Below are 18,255 nucleotides of genomic sequence, written 5' to 3'. Positions count from 1 at the left end.
CATATATGTTAGTTTGATTAGTACCATTTTGGTCATATATTGTAATTTAATTTTTCGAGTTACAAACTAATAATATGTCCCGTATTTGGCTTAATGTTTTAGAAGTAAAATTTTTTTATTATTATTTTATTTAATTGTTAAATTCAAGTTACATAAGTTATAAATAGGTAATGGTATTTATATATTATAATGATTTGCGGTCATAAATTAACTAATATATTGTGTCAAGCAAAGTCAGGGACTTCGAGGGCAATACTAGTATTATTATCAGTTTCTTCTAGTTATAGTTCGTGACTGATTGATAGGCTTAGCAGCTGACGAATGAATGTGTAACTAAATAATATAAAGGAACCTATGATAACAATCAAATAAATTTTGTTATTTAGATCGGGAGCCGAGGGGTTAACAGAGCTTTTACAGATTTTGTTAATATTAAAAATTTACGATTTTCGAGATACGGATTTTGTCCCTTTATATTCAGTGATATCCCTCTTAGATATTGAATATATCTTGTCTCTGCAATTCTTTATTCTATTTGTTTCGTTATTATTTGTTCCAATCATTTAAACTTTTGAAAATTATTTTAAATTCAGTTTTTGAAAATTATAAATATCTGTTTTGGTGAATTTCAGAAATTATTTTTGACACCCATCTGTTTTGAAAATTCAAATATTTGTTCTAGTTGATTTTAAATTATTCAAATTTTTTTTTGAACCCTTAGTGATTTAGGGTATACCGAGTTTAACAGTTGTAGGGGTACTACAACCATATCTTTGCGGCATCATTGACATGAAACTTCTGTAGCACTGTGATTGGTCACGGCGTATCCTTCTATTAGCTCTTGGGAGGTGCTTTGTGCACATTTGATATTTATTTCAGGATACGTGGGTGCACCCAGAGTTTGATTTGTGATTTGATTTACGGTAACGTTGTATATGCCATCCACGTTATCCGTTCTGTTGCACACATTAGGTACCCTATGATGTGTGTATTTGTATTTGTTCTGTTATGATCTCGGTATGAAATATCCTTACCCCTTTGTTGCTTCAGCCGTACTTGTTTTTAAAATTATTTCTTTATTATAAACTGTGAAATATTTATATCTGATTTTCTGTTTTTATAAACCGTATTCAAAATCCGTACTGGACATTTGGCTCATACCGTATTCTTTTTCTGACAGGTGCTTAGGGGGATGTGAGACTGTGTGATGGAGAGATACCCCTATTTTATTAATTAGGATATTGGACTTCAATCATTTTTCAAACTTATTTATTTCTTTAGAGATTTTGACATTTATATTATTGGTTTGACCTGTTTGGAGATTTAATATTATTTTGAAAGTTTTGGATAGTTTAATTATTATTTAGGGATTGGTTTTAATGCTCTCTCTACGGGTTTTATGAATTATAAATAATATCTTCTTCTATTTTAAGAAGGGGGTGTTACATGTGCTAAGTAATGAAAGTTTTAAACCTGGAGTGAGGTGCACCAGGCCAAAATAATACTGCAATACTCGGCCAAAATAATAGTGCAACACTCTGACGACTCTTTAAAAATCTAATAGCAAGCTCTCCACTCAAAAAATAAATTTAATATCCTGTAAATTAGGGATGGCAACGGGTTGGGTTCGGATCGGGTATTGTAAAATCCAAATCCAAATATTTTCGGGTTATCCAAATCCAAATCCGTTGGGTTTCAGATCGGATCAGATATTTTTCGGGTATCCAAAATTACGAATAATGTAGTCAAATTTAATATTATTTATACATACAAACACTATTAATTACATTTATATGATAGCTAAAATAAAAATACATTAACTAATAAGTAGTAAAACACATTATATTACAGGTTGACATGCTGAGTAATATCTAAGATATGTTGATAACATAATATTTAGTATTTCATCACAAATTAGATTTGTTTTATAAATATATACAAAGTACATCTTACATAATAAAAGCTAATTTTGAAATATAAAGTTATAATTCACTAAATAAGTGTCGACAATCTTGATAATAGTCTACTAGTACTCAAATAATACAATAATAATTGTAAATTATATGTATTACATCTAAAATATTACATATAATCTATAATATATGTGTCGGGTTTTAATCGGGTATTGGGTTTGGATTGAATTTCGAATTTCGGATCGAGTATCAGTTCGGTATAGTTAAAATCCAAATCCAAAACTTCGGGTTCGGCATATCCAAAATTTCGGGTTTCGGAGCCCTGCTGTAAATCAGTAGCCAACATATGAGATATAAAAGTAATAAGATCAAATACTACACGTGATCTTAGCCGAAAGGCCGATAAAGGTCTGTTTATTGTCTTGGTGAGTCTGGTTTTAAAGCTCATCCATTCTACTTCTAATATAACTATCTCGATATGGTACTTCTTTTTCATATCAAATGTGAATTAGAAACAGAACTTTGTATAGCATATGAGGCATGAGCCCTGCACCAGCTATTTGGAAAAGGCTTTCTTTTTCTTTTTATGAATTTGTATTTATGCCTTATTTGTTGCCATCTAAAATTGTGAATATTTTCAGTTAGCCTACAATCTACAAGTCCAATAAATGTTTGTTCAACTAGAATTTTTGGGGCTGAAACAAGTGACCCCTATCAGAAATCATGATGTTTGCTCACATTCGATTAGACCTTGGCATGCTCACATCCAGTGTGTAATGAAAGTCACTCGGCCATGAACCTTCTTGATCATCAATTGACAATATCGGTAAAGTATCTTTCAATATTGCCACTGTATCCTTATTTATAATGTAGCTGCAATTCTTTTTTCATCCTGCTCTCGATGTGGTACTTTTCAGAAAAACACCTTATCATATCCCCTTCCCTTCTTCTTTTACCCCTCTGACGGACTGCGCTCGTCATTGCTGCCCAATCATTCAAATCAATTTTATTATTTCATCTAATATAATTAATAATCATTATTAATAAGCGAAATTTTTTTTAAATTAATTTTAGTTTCACCAATTTTTGGTATCACAATTTTTGATTTCACTCCATATATATCTTATAATTTTACTTTTTTATAAAACTTTTGATTATATCTTATACTTCAACATGTCTTACGATTCCATTAAATTTGGTTTTATTTTTGTTATTTCAATATATTAGATGTACTATAACAAACATAAATATATTTTTGAGCCTTTTCCATTATATACTTTTTTTAATATAATTATTAGAATAATACTTTTTTATTATACTTCTTGATTTCTAAGCAATAGACCATCCTAATTCTATATATAAACTAGCCTATGAATCAATAATATAAGAATTATCTTTAATTTGAATTTATTTCTGGTTTTAGAGAAGTTCAATAATATACATTATTATTTTTTAACCCATGTCGTTATTCTAACAGATCCGGCTAATACTATTAGTTTGTTTTGAATTTCATTTTAGCTGGATGTAAATATTATAATATTTTAAAATGAATAAATGATATATTTTATTTTGTTTTAGCATAATGATATTATACCCATCTGTTATTCCTAGAGGACTAACAATGAGATTTACAGAAGGGGGGGTTGAATGTAAATCTCAAAACTTTTTCAAGTTTTGAGAAGTTTATTAAAGCAGTGTGTTCTAGATGAACAAGTGTATGAATTGCTTTGAGCTAATGCAGACAGATATATATTCAAACACAAAATGTAAAGAACACAACAAACTTTAAAAACTTTTCTGGTGGATTTGTTGTTCCACCAGAGATGGTATGTTAGAAAATCTGTGTTCAACAATGTTGATCACAGCTGCATCCTAGTACAAACTAGATGAATTTTCTCTCAAGATATTTCTTAACAGCTCTGGAAAAATCTCTCTCTAATTACTAGCTTCTTCTTGGTTTATATATTACCAAATGTACAAGTGAAAAACAATATAAAATTACAATAGTAAAATAAGTTCTTCACTTGCTTCTTTTCCTGTTCACTCAAGTACTTTGTTGACTATTGCAACTTTGTACTAAAGAAGAACGGCTGCTTTTTCTGTTGATCCTGAAATTCGGCTACCACATCTCAGGTTTTCTCTGTCAACCCACGTGCCTCTGTTTGTAGGTACAACTACCACTTATCAACGGCTAATTAGCAGAACATCCGTTGAAGCTTTCATCCGTTGATGACTTCATCCGTTGAAGGATGTTATCCGTTGAAGCTTTCATCCGTTGATGCTCTCATCCGTTGAAGGATGTTATCCGTTGAAGCTTTAGAGACATCCGTTGAAGCTTAGCTTCTCATCCGTTGAAGGTCTTTAAGTCATCCGTTGATACCACTTCATTTATACAAAATTACAAGGCATGAAATATTTACAATTGGCCTTCCTATCTGCATATCATCTAGTAGTCAACATGACTCATAGTTTCTCTCAACTTCTAAGAATTACAATTTTAAATACAGAGACTGAAATATGCTACAATACTAGACTTATTTCTAAGTAAAGCTACACCATCAACGGATAGCCAAAGTGGTCTTATCCGTTGAGGCTACAGACACTAAATTTCTACTTAAGTGTTTTGTTAAACATATCATCAAACTAATGCACATATATTCCTAACAATCTCCCCCTATTTATGTCTATAAGAACTGTAGGCATAAATTCAGGGTTAACTTGATGATAACAAAACACTTAACAATTATTTGAATTGAAACTAAGTAGAAATATAAAAAGTGCTGCAAAAGTGTATGTACTAGGAGGTAATTGAAGATTTACAGTATTTCCAAGGGTGCTCCTCTAGCCTGAGCAAATCATCATTTTCTTCTTTGTTCCCTGGTTTTCTTTCCTAGCCCTTTGTCATTTTCCTCAATTTGGAGTTGGAGTTGTCTGAAGAATTCAGCTTCATCTTCATCACTGATATCCAACTTAGATTGCATTTCCTTGAGAGTTTCATTGCTGGCAATCTTGAGTTGGTCTTCAAGTCTGAAAAATCTTCTGACTCCTTTGTCATCTCTAAATTCCATCAACCAATGAGGTGATTTGTGAATTTTAGTTCCCCTTTCTTGTATGAGTAAGGTTCTGGGCAAAGCATTTGGTTCCCTCCAAGTCTTCCTTATGTTGGCAATCTTGTTGAGAATTTCAGTCTTGGCTGTTCTGGTAAAGCCAGAATCCTTTTTGATGGCTGAAAAGACTCTGATCAAGGTAGAGTAGCCTTCATTTAGAATCCTGTAGAGAGGCCATGTTCTTTCCCCAGCTCCCTTATATCTGAAAACCAATCTCTCTGGTAGCTGTCTGTAGGCAGCTATTCCCCTTACTTCCTCCAGCTCATCCAGATAGAGATTAATGTCTGAAACTTCTTTTATGTCACAGATGTGAACATAATCATCTTTAGAAATGGGTGGCTTAGGGTTAGGTTTTTGTTTTTGAGTGAATTTCTTAGAGGTTAGGGGAGGTGTAGATTTAGATTTTCTTTTCTGTTTCTTTGGTAGTGGTATATTGGTTACAAAGGTAGGCAATGTGATGTTGTCCCAATCAATAGGTTCCTCTTTTGGAATGATTGGTTCACCATGGATATTTATAGAGGGATCAGCAACAAAAGGTTCAGGTATGGAAGGTAGTGGTTTAGATATAGATTTGGTATCTTCAGGGTTATCTTCACTCCTTCTGTGTGCCTTGGCCTTTCTTCTGTTTCCCTTCTGCCATTCCTCTCTTTCCTCCATATTTTCACCAAATATGCTCCCAAGAACCTCATCTAAGTTAGCAATCTTTTCTTCACCCCTGACTTCAATTCCTTTCATTTCTTCACCTTGGCTTGACTTTAGCTGTTTTTCAAGCTTTGCTTGTGCTCTTTTGTCAGCCTTGAGTTTTACAGCTTCTTTCTTCAACCTTCTGGTTTCTTCCCTTTTAGCCTTTAGAAATTTGGGATGTCCTTGCATCACACAGATACTCTTTCCCTCTCTATAGATAAAGGCCATGTTCATTCTCTCACCCTTGTCCTTGGTCTCCTTCTTCTTTATGATGCTTGCACTTAGAACTTTGTCTCCATCAGGTTTTGGAAGAGGAAAGTCTACTTCCTTTATCTGAGCAAAGTCTAGGGGATTCTTTGTGGAGTCCATACTGGATCTAGTGTTAGGCTTTAGAACCATAGGTTTTAAATTCTTGAAAGAAGTCTCTCCAACCTTATTTCTCCCTACTGGCTTGAGCTCCATGTTGATTGGTTCAATCTTTGTGCTAAATTTCACAGATGTTGATTTATTTTGTGTAGAACCAAACACCAATTGTAACCTTTCATCAATTTTCCTCCATTGTTCTTTCATTTGTATTTCAGCTGCTGCTAGCTGAATCAAATCAATTCCATCAGGTTTTCCCTTGATTTGAATGATTGGAGAGGTAGTGATGGCAGGAACTAGCACTTTAGATATCTGAATCTTTGTAGAGGGCTCTCCTTCCCCTTCCCTTTTATTCTCCCCCTTTTTGTTATCATCAAGGAGAGGGGTCAAGCCTTGTGCTTTTGCCAGCTGCATTAGGAGATTGGTTTGAGATTGTTGGTTGAGAAGAAGGGTGGCCACAGAGTCTTCAATTCCTTGAACTCTGTCTTCCAACTTGGCCAGCCTTTGTTCAGTAACTGATTCCTTTTTCAATCTCGAAACCAAGTCCTGCAAAGTACCATAGGGCATGACTGAATCCAATTTTTCTGAAGTGAAGGATTTCAAGTCAGCAATATCTTTCCTGAGATCATCTAGACTCATATTTTGCTTTACTTTCTGCAACTTCATGAGATGCAGTGAGTCCAGGTGAGCTTGGAGGATAGCCTTGATATTTGCATTTGAAGTGTTCTGAATGGCCTGTTGAATAGTGATGATTTGTTTGACCAAGTGGACATTGAATTCACCTGTTCTATGCTCCTTAGTCAGGGCCCATTCAGGTAGATTAGGAATGGAACTAGGGTCTTCATCTCCCCCTATGTTCATGCTTCCATCAGAAGAAATAGAGTCATCATCATCAGAATTTACTCCAAATTCCTCAGATGGCTCACCAGCTGTAGAAGGCATCCTGTTAATAGCAGCTTTATCCCTTTGAAGAGATTCTGTTGTGTGCACTAGATGTAGTGTCCTTTCTGCCTCCTCATTGCCCTGAGCAGCCAACATTTGATAGGCTGTCACAGGATGAGTAAAAGTGTCAGCATCCAAGGAAATGTTATCAATTACAGCTTTGTAATGTTGCTGAAATTGTCTTTCCTTTTCAGCATCATCCACAATCATTGACTCATGAGCAATGGCTGGTTTCACCCTTGTATCAACTGTACCTGCTATTCTCTCTTTTTCTCTATGTTCTTGCATCAGGGGCTCCCCCTGGCTCACACATCTCACTCCCTCACCTTCACCTTCTAAGGTGGTACTCCACTCACTGACTTTTGCCATGCTGGAAGAAATAGCATGCATTTTTGTGCTCTCAATCTCTCCTTTTGCCTGGGAGCAACCCAGCCTCTCACTCAAATTTTCACTCCCTGCCCTCAATCCTAAAAGTGATTGCACAGTATTCATGTCTTCTACACTTGGAATCATTTCAGTTATTTGTGTAGAGACTATCAACGGATGTGGAATATCCATTGAAATTGAAACTGTTGTTATCAACGGATAACTGCTGTTAAGCTTATCCGTTGAAGAGCAACCACTTGTCAACGGATGAGTGATATCCGTTGAAGAAGGAAAAGAAGATGAAATTGAAAGTGATATAACTGTTGAATCTGTATAGATTGATTTGATATGTGTTGATACAGATCCTTCAATTATATCTGAAAGAATTTGCGGGTGATCCAACAAATCATCTAAAAGATGATGATCACCTGTATTTGAGTGGGGCTCCTCCCTGAGTTGTAAAGAGGGAGAATCAGGAATTGATGGGAATAACATATCCACATCCAGAGATGGTGAAGAAGTATTTGGTGATTGATGTGTAGTTATTGTGAGAGAATGGGGCTGTGACTCCACATTTATTGGAGTCACATCAAACTGAGTTTGAGAAGGCACAGAGACAGATGGATGTATCTGTGCAGTGTGTGCACCCTGTGTAGAAGATTGGGTTCTAGCCTTCTTTCTTCTAATAAAAGCTTTTGTAGGTGAGTGTTTGGCTTTAGTGTCCCTCCCTCTTTTGTTCTGTGTTCCTGGTTGGGAACTCTTTTCAATAGTAACATCCTTTTGGGAGGATGCTACTAGGGATGTGCTAGAAACCTTTTCAACCACCACAGCTTTTTGAGAAACTGGGGCTTGGCTAGCTTGGGAAGCACTCAACTCTCCTTCCTTATCCTGGGGGTTTCTTTGATGTTCACCCCTCCCCTCACCACTCACACCCTGATCACTTCCCTCAGGGTTAATGGTTGTTGTTACAACTGTTGTCTTTTGAGAAACAACAGAGGTGGTTTTCTTTGTCTTGGATTTTGAAAGTTTAGATTTGGTGACCTTGGTAGAAATCTGTTGGGGCATTGACACAGATTTCATGGCCACACTAGAAGATAAAGAAATAGAGGGGTTGGAAGAAGTAGGAGTTGTAGAAGCAATTACCTCACCTACCTGGGGTGCATTCATGATTGGTAAATATACCAATTGCACACTGCTGTTGAGATCCATTCTCAATAAGTCTGCAAGAACTCTTTTCTCTTGTGCCCAACACTTGAGTTTATTATTCTCATTGATAATGACTAAACCTTCAGCAACATGGTTAGCCAATAACATAAAGAATCTAGCATAATAGATGTTATTAGGTCTATTAGCTTTGTTACCTAATCTAGTACCTAATTCTAGCATCACATAGTTGCTAAAGTTAAAGTACCTATCAGAAACAAGCATATAGAACATATTAACAAGAGATGAAGTTATGGCATCAAAATTACTAATTTTCCCAGAGAAAACCTTTATGAAGGCATCCCCAAGAAAACTCCATTCTTTCCTAAGGCCTTTTCGTCTAATACCCCCTAAATTAGCAGAGTTAAGAGAGTAACCTATGGAATCTAACATGCTGGATACATCACTATCAGTGTGTGGTGTCATGGCATTGTTCTCAGGTAATTTAAAACATGCTTGTAAGTCATCACAGTTAATACAGTGATTTTTACCTTTGAGAGTGAAGGAGATAGTCATATCCATGGAGTTGAACTCAGCAGTTGTCCAAATCTCCTCAACTACTTCACAGAAAATCGTTGGGGCTTCCAGCATTGCATAGCTAAGTTTACAGTTTTTGATGAAGTCCATCATTTTGTGATAATCTGAGTGGGCTTCATTCTTTTCTACCAGAGCTATGAAATTGTTCTTCTCGTAGATGAACCCAGATTGAGACATAATCTTCACGACTGGTGCCATTGTTGTGAGTAGAAATTGCAGAGAATAACTTGAAGGTTTTGCAGAGAGAAAATGGTAAATGCTTGAAATTCTAAGAAAGCGTAAAGTAATAATGAACAATCAGAAGGGCTTATATGCTTTCAAAGAAAAAGAAATAAATAAAGGATTAATCAATAAATAGGTGTTAGTGAATTTCAGCCGTTTAAGAATAAACTGTAAGTATTCTAATAACTACCTTTAAAACCAATACATACAGATGTATGTATGGTATCAACGGTTAAGAAAATAGAATCAACGGCTGTGAAACACCTCAAACGTCTGATGTGACATTTCAACGGATAATGTAAATTGTCATCCGTTGAAAGGTACTTCAGCTTTATCCGTTGACGGATAAAAGTTCCAGAGATATACTTGTCTTTCAACGGATAATGAATATCCGTTGATAGAGCAATTTTGACTTTCAACGGATAGGGAACATCCGTTGATAGAATAAACTTTGTTAAAAGTCAAATTTGTTCTAGTAACTAATATATTTCAGGCTTCACATCAAATTGCAAAGAAGACATGAATTTTAAGAGTAATTAAGCATACCTAGCTCACTTACCAATCTTGTGAATGTTGATTCATCAAGTGGCTTGGTAAATATGTCAGCAATTTGTTGTTCACTTGGAACAAAATGTAGTTCCACTGTACCATTCATGACATGCTCCCTGATGAAGTGGTACTTAATATCAATGTGCTTGGTCCTTGAGTGCTGCACAGGATTCTCTGTTATGGCTATGGCACTTGTGTTGTCACAAAAGATAGGTATTCTATCAACATGAAGTCCATAATCAAGGAATTGATTCCTCATCCATAACATTTGAGAACAGCAACTTCCAGCAGCAATGTATTCAGCCTCAGCTGTAGAAGTAGAGACTGAATTTTGTTTTTTGCTAAACCATGATACAAGCTTGTTTCCCAGGAATTGGCAGGAGCCTGTTGTACTTTTCCTGTCTATTTTGCAACCTGCATAGTCTGCATCTGAATAACCAATTAGATCAAAGCCAGATTCTCTAGGATACCAAATTCCTAAATTTGGTGTACCCTTGAGATATCTGAAAATTCTCTTGATAGCAATTAAGTGAGACTCCCTAGGATCAGCTTGAAATCTAGCACACAGACATGTAGCAAACATTATATCTGGTCTGCTAGCAGTTAAATATAAAAGTGAACCAACCATGCCTCTATAACTTGTAATGTCCACAGACCTTTCAGTCTTATTTAATTCAAGTTTGGTGGCAGTGGCCATGGGAGTTTTTGCAGATGAACATTCCATTAAGTCAAACTTCTTTAAAAGATCATGAATATATTTAGTTTGACTAATGAAAATTCCATTACTAACTTGTTTAATTTGTAAACCAAGAAAATAGGTTAGTTCTCCCATTAGGCTCATTTCATAATTACTTTGCATTAGCTTAGCAAACTTTTTACAAAGTTTATTATCTTTAGAACCAAATATTATGTCATCTACATAAATTTGAACAAGTATACTAGAGCCATTAACATTTCTAAAGAAGAGAGTTTTATCAACAGTACCTCTAGTGAAGTGATTCTCCAAAAGAAATTTTGATAATGTTTCATACCAGGCTCTAGGTGCTTGCTTCAGTCCATAGAGTGCTTTCAACAGATAATACACATAGTCTGGAAAATTTGGATCTTCAAATCCTGGAGGTTGACTTACATAGACTTCTTCCTCTAATTTCCCATTTAGAAATGCACTCTTGACATCCATTTGATAGACTTTGAAATTGGCATGGGCTGCATAGGCTAGAAAGATTCTGATAGCTTCAAGTCTTGCAACAGGAGCATATGTCTCATCAAAATCTATTCCCTCTTGCTGAGAATAGCCTTTAGCAACCAATCTGGCTTTATTCCTTATGATAATGCCATTTTCATCCATCTTATTTCTGAATACCCATTTTGTATCAATAGGACTCTTGTTCTTTGGATTGGGTACCAGCTTCCAAACTTGGTTTCTCTCAAATTGGTTTAGCTCTTCCTGCATAGCTAATATCCAATCTGGATCCAATAAGGCTTCTTCCACTTTCTTAGGTTCCTCCTGAGATAGAAAACTACTATACAGACATTCATCTTGAGTAGCTCTTCTTGTTTGCACTTTAGATGATGCATCACCAATGATCAGTTCAAAGGGATGATTCTTGGTCCATTTCCTTTGAGGTGGAAGATGAGCTCTAGATGAGGTGATCTCAGTATTGTCATGATGTGAGATAGAGTTTTGATTAGTTGAAACTCCCCCTGAGTTGTTGGTCCTTTGCAGGGAACTTGGAGTTCCATCAATTAATGATGTAAATTGATTATCAGTTGATGAGCTATGATCAACGGATGCTTCATTAAGTACTTCAACGGATGATGCACAATGTCTTTCAACGGATGCTGAATTTTGTGCATTATCCAGGAGCAAATTTTGTATTCCTTTTGAAGTGTCGTCTCCATCAATCTCTTCTTCACTATCATCACAATATATTTCAATATTGTCAAATTTGAGTCTCTCATAATGTTCCTCATCTGTTAGTCCATCAATCTTTTTATCATCAAACACTATATGCACAGATTCCATAACAATGTTGGTTCTTAGATTGTAGACCCTATAAGATTTTCCAGCTGAATAACCAACAAATATTCCTTCATCAGCCTTTGCATCAAACTTCCCTTTATGGTCAGATTGATTCCTCAGTATAAAACATTTACATCCAAAGACATGAAGAAAGTTTAGAGTTGGTTTTCTTTTCTTGAACAACTGATAAGGAGTCATGCCTTTAGCTTGATTGATCAAAGAAATATTTTGAGTGAAACAGGCACAATTAACAGCTTCAGCCCAAAAATATGTTGGTAACTTTGATTCTTCAAGCATTGTTCTGGCAGCCTCAATTAAAGATCTGTTCTTTCTTTCAACTACCCCATTTTGCTGAGGTGTTCTTGGAGCTGAGAACTCATGCATGATTCCATTTTCTTCACAGAACAGCCTTAATGTCAAATTCTTGAACTCAGTTCCATTGTCACTCCTGATGTTTCTTACCTTCAAGTCAGGATGATTATTGACTTGCCTGATGTGATTGATAATGATTTCACTTGCTTCATCCTTTGATCCAAGAAAACAGACCCATGAGAACTTTGAGAAATCATCTACAATCACTAAGCAATATCTTTTTCTTGCTATTGACAATACATTGACTGGTCCAAACAAATCCATATGTAGCAGCTGTAATGGTTCATCAATTGTTGTTTCAAGCTTCTTCTGAAATGATGCTTTCCTTTGTTTGCCTTTCTGACAAGCATCACACAGACCATCCCTTGAGAATTCAACAAGAGGAATTCCTCTTACTAAGTCCTTTTTGACTAGATCATTCATTGTCTTGAAATTCAAATGGGATAGCTTCTTGTGCCATAGCCAACTCTCAACTGAACTTGCTTTGCTGAAGAGACAAGTAATAGATTCTGCATCTGTAGAGTTGAAGTCAGCTAAGTACACATTTCCTTTTCTAACTCCAGTTAGAACCACTTTGTTGTCTTTCTTACTAGTGACAACACAGGCTTCAGAATTGAAGGAAACTGTATTCCCTCTATCACATAGTTGACTGATACTCAGTAAGTTGTGCTTGAGACCATCAACTAATGCAACTTCTTCAATGATGACATTCCTTGTTGAAATCAAGCCATATCCCATAGTAAACCCTTTGCTGTCATCTCCAAAGGTTATGCTGGGGCCAGCTCTCTCTTTAAACTCTGTGAGCAGGGAGAAATCTCCAGTCATGTGTCTTGAACAGCCACTGTCCAAGTACCATAGATTTCTTCTATTTTCCTGCACACCACAAAATCAATCAATTTGATTTTGGTACCCAAGTTTCCTTGGGTCCATTCTTGTTAGCCTTTCTCCTAGACTTCATTCCTCCTGCATCTTTAGACTTAGGTGAGTTTGAGTCAACCTTGGTCTTAGATGTGGTTGGTTGAGGTGTAGGGTTAGTCACAACATTATCCAGCACATTTATAGAATTATTAGGCATGGATTGTGCATACATGTTATTCCACATTGGCATATTGTATGGCAATTGAGGCATACTGAATGCAGCAAGATAAGGATTGTTAAAATATGGCATGTTTGCAAAATGTGCATAAGGATTTTGTTGAGACATAACAGGCATAGCATGTAGAGGTGATACAGACATGTTAGGCATGGAAGAGGGTACAGTTATGGGAGATTTCTTAATAGATTTACAATTAGCAGATAGATGATTAACACTACTACAATGCACACAGCTTTTTCTAGGAGCATACTTATCAGGTGTGTAATTGTTATGTTTGTTAACTCCTACCTTCCCATTTCTGTTGGATTTCCTTTTGGATTCCTTTTTATCCTCAACCATCTTGAGCCTATTGTTTAACTGTTCTAAGGTCATGTGCCCTACATTCACCTTTCTGACATCTTTGGATGTGCTTGCTTCTTCTTTGACAAAGTTCTTTGAAGTTGAACCAAATTTTTTGTTGAGTTTCTTTAGATTTTCTCTTTTAGAAACATCTGCCTGTTTTAATTGAGGAACCTTCAACGGATGTTCCTTTTCTTCCTTCAACGGATAACTTTCATCATCCGTTGATTCCACATCCGTTGACAGTCCATCAATTAATTCCAGTTTCTTTTTATTTTTATCCCAGGCAGTTTCACAGAATGATTCAATTCCTTGGACTTTGGCAATTTGAGCACTTACATCCCTAGATGTTTTCCAGGCTTTAATCACCTCTTGCTCTTTCTCTAATTGATTGGAAAGTATTTCTACTTTCTTAACAGATTCAGCTAGTTCATTCTCAATAGATATACAATGCAATTTGGTTTTCTCTAGGTCAATCAACTTATTTTCTAACACAATATTTCTATTGCTTAAAAACAGATTGTTCTCTTTGATCCTACTATTTTCTTTAGCAAGAGATTTAAGAGACACACGCAAATGATACAATTCAGTAGACATGTCATTGAAAGCATCATTGCACTATTCTTTAGTAAGCTGTGTTAAATCAGTAGTGATTACCTGATTGCTTGATGAACTAACTTCGTTTTCTTCAGAATCAGCCATGAGAGCAAGGTTGACATAATCCACATCTCCATCCTCTTCATCTCCATCAGCTGCCCAGTCCTTTTCTTGAGTAATGAAAGCCCTTTCCTTCTGTTTGAGCAGATCAAAATATTTCTTTTTGTAATCTACTTGTTCAAATTTCTTCTTTTCAGAGGTTGGCTTTCTGCACTCACTTGCAAAGTGTCCACTTATACCACAATTAAAACACTTGAACTTGGATTTGTCCACCATGTTCTTATAGGATTTAGTGGCTCTAGTGTTTTTCCTGAACTTCATCTTTGCAAATCTCCTGGACAGAAATGCAAGATGCTCATCAATACCATCAGAGTCATCTTGACTGGAGTTGTCTTCATTTTCAGCAACTTGCCCTTTACCCTTGTCTGATTCTGGATTTCTTACACCATCTTTGGAGCTTGATGTAGATCTCACAGTTTCTTTTCTGCATTCTTTCTCATTTTCAGCTACCAATGCAACTGAACCTCCTTTCTTTCTCCCCCTCTCTAATACCTCATCCTGTTCCAACTCTAGTTCATAAGTCTTCAAGATTCCATATAATCTTTCAAGAGTAAAGTCCTTATAATCCTGAGAGTTTCTTAAGGAAACAGTCATGGGTTTCCATTCCTTTGGTAAGGATCTCAAAAATTTAAGATTTGAATCCTTCACCTGGTACACTCTACCATACAGCTTCAGTCCATTCAACAGTTTTTGGAATCTATTGAATGTGTCATTTAAAGATTCATTCTCTTCAAAATGAAAGTACTCATACTGTTGAATGAGAAGCTGCATTTTGTTCTCTTTTACTTGTTCTGTACCTTCACACAGCAGCTGAACTGTGTCCCAAACCTCTTTGGCAGTTGAACAATTTATCACATTATCAAACATATCCTTGTCAAGACCATTAAACAAAATGTTCATAGCCTTCTTATCCTTGTGGACTTCTTCTGTGTCTTCCATTGTCCATTCTGCTCTAGGTTTTGGAATGGATTGACCAACAGCAATTGTGGCCGTAGCAACTGTGGCTACTTTGTGGGGAATGTGAGGACCATTCTCAATGCAGTTTACATAACCTTCATCTTGGGAGAGTAGATGAAGGTGCATTTTCACCTTCCAGTGGTGATAACTGTCTTTGTCAAGAACTGGGATCTTTACTCCAATATCCTTCTTACTCATCTTTGTTAGATTCCAAGATCTTTAAACTCTTTGTGTGTCAAGAGCTGGCTCTGATACCAATTGTTATTCCTAGAGGACTAACAATGAGATTTACAGAAGGGGGGGTTGAATGTAAATCTCAAAACTTTTTGAAGTTTTGAGAAGTTTATTAAAGCAGTGTGTTCTAGATGAACAAGTGTATGAATTGCTTTGAGCTAATGCAGACAGATATATATTCAAACACAAAATGTAAAGAACACAACAAACTTTAAAAACTTTTCTGGTGGATTTGTTGTTCCACCAGAGATGGTATGTTAGAAAATCTGTGTTCAACAATGTTGATCACAGCTGCATCCTAGTACAAACTAGATGAATTTTCTCTCAAGATATTTCTTAACAGCTCTGGAAAAATCTCTCTCTAATTACTAGCTTCTTCTTGGTTTATATATTACCAAGTGTACAAGTGAAAAACAATATAAAATTACAATAGTAAAATAAGTTCTTCACTTGCTTCTTTTCCTGTTCACTCAAGTACTTTGTTGACTATTGCAACTTTGTACTAAAGAAGAACGGCTGCTTTTTCTGTTGATCCTGAAATTCGGCTACCACATCTCAGGTTTTCTCTGTCAACCCACGTGCCTCTGTTTGTAGGTACAACTACCACTTATCAACGGCTAATTAGCAGAACATCCGTTGAAGCTTTCATCCGTTGATGACTTCGTCCGTTGAAGGATGTTATCCGTTGAAGCTTTCATCCGTTGATGCTCTCATCCGTTGAAGGATGTTATCCGTTGAAGCTTTAGAGACATCCGTTGAAGCTTAGCTTCTCATCCGTTGAAGGTCTTTAAGTCATCCGTTGATACCACTTCATTTATACAAAATTACAAGGCATGAAATATTTACAATTGGCCTTCCTATCTGCATATCATCTAGTAGTCAACATGACTCATAGTTTCTCTCAACTTCTAAGAATTACAATTTTAAATACAGAGACTGAAATATGCTACAATACTAGACTTATTTCTAAGTAAAGCTACACCATCAACGGATAGCCAAAGTGGTCTTATCCGTTGAGGCTACAGACACTAAATTTCTACTTAAGTGTTTTGTTAAACATATCATCAAACTAATGCACATATATTCCTAACACCATCTGCGAATTACCATTTAGATTTTAATTTTTTTTATCTCGGTTCAATAATATATTTTTTTAGTCAGATCGGTAATATTTATTATTTTATTTTAGCATGAATTATCAAATCTTTATTTTAGCTTGAGGCCCATTATATCAACTAAATCTGGCTAAATATACTTAGTTTTTTATTTAATTTTATTTTAACCCGGGGTGAATATTATTTTTCTAGACCAAATGAATAATATATATTATTTTGTTTTAACCTAATGACATTATATTGACCAAACAAATTTTCTTTCAAATTTTAATTTTATTTTAGTCCGGTCCAATAATATAATATTTTAGCGTGATCAATAGTCTATTATTTTATTTTAGGCTTAGCCTAAAAATTCAACTAACTACAAGTAGTTATTTTCATTTTTTATTTAAGATTTGATCAATAATATAATTCTGTTTAAGCCGGCCTAGGTGAATTTTATATTTTTTTGTTTAAACTAAAATCGTTAGACATATTATAATTTTGTTGTGAATATATATTTTATGAGAGTATTTTATTTTAAATATTACTATAATTACAGTGAGTGACCAAACCGACTATCAACCAAACTTTTATTGTTACATTTTTAATATAATAGTATAATTATTATAGAAGATAGATCGATTGATAGATAGATAGATAATCAACATATATTAAAAATATAATTGTCCATATTATTTTAGAGAAAGATTTGTTTTATTTGGAGAAAATAAAAAGACAACATACTTTAATTACAAAATGTATAAATTAAAAAGAATTGTCTCAAATATTTGTAGAGAAAGAGTTGTTGTGTAGAGAAAGAGTTGTTGTAGTTGGTGAAAAAAAAGAGGCAGCGTATTTTACTTATAAAGGTAATTGGTTAGATATTAATTAAGTAAGAGCAACTGAGTAAAATATTTTTTTTAAGAAAAGGCATTTATGTAACTGAAGGAAGAATAATAAAGTTTCGCATTTAATATAATAATATAAATTATATAAATAATTCGACTTCAAAAATCAAATATTTATTTTATTTTGTTTATGTAATTGAATTGTAAGATAATGCTTACTTTAAGTATATTTATTTTTACATTAATAGGAAAAATTATATAAAACAAATATTGTTTGTTGTAGACCAGTGAAATATATATATATATATATATATATATATATATATATATATATATACCAAAAGGACGTTATAGGACCAACAAATATTAATATAAACAGTATCGAGAGTAATATAGTAAGACTAAGACATTGTATGCATATTATATATAACTAAGTCATGGCAAAACATAAGAATTAAATAGAAAATATTAAAACATGATATGAATAAGAATAAGATTTGAAATTACTTGGAAATGCTTTTGATTATATAACTGAAAGCAATCTGCTAGTCTTTGTGTACAATTTGAGAAAACTTGAGAATAAACTTCGGAAATATGAACTGCTATCACTGGTACAAGATGTGTATATTATCTGCTCTCTAATTTCAAGTGTGTTTATTACTCACTTCTTTCTCTTATTTATAGAA

General features: G+C 34.7%; 1 non-coding gene across 1 annotated transcript; it reads right to left on the bottom strand.

Annotated features, from left to right (window-relative positions):
* Positions 1–2,134: 2,134 nt before the first annotated feature.
* On the bottom strand, positions 2,135–2,325 carry LOC141709269 (U2 spliceosomal RNA). Its single transcript, XR_012569855.1, has one exon. It is a non-coding gene; the product is annotated as a U2 spliceosomal RNA (small nuclear RNA).
* Between the last annotated feature and the right edge of the window lie 15,930 nt (positions 2,326–18,255).

This window comes from Apium graveolens, chromosome 2 (assembly GCF_009905375.1).
Source record: "Apium graveolens cultivar Ventura chromosome 2, ASM990537v1, whole genome shotgun sequence".
NCBI lineage: Eukaryota > Viridiplantae > Streptophyta > Magnoliopsida > Apiales > Apiaceae > Apium > Apium graveolens.
Note: the sequence above shows the minus strand (reverse complement) of the source record. Positions and strands in the feature narration are given on the sequence as shown.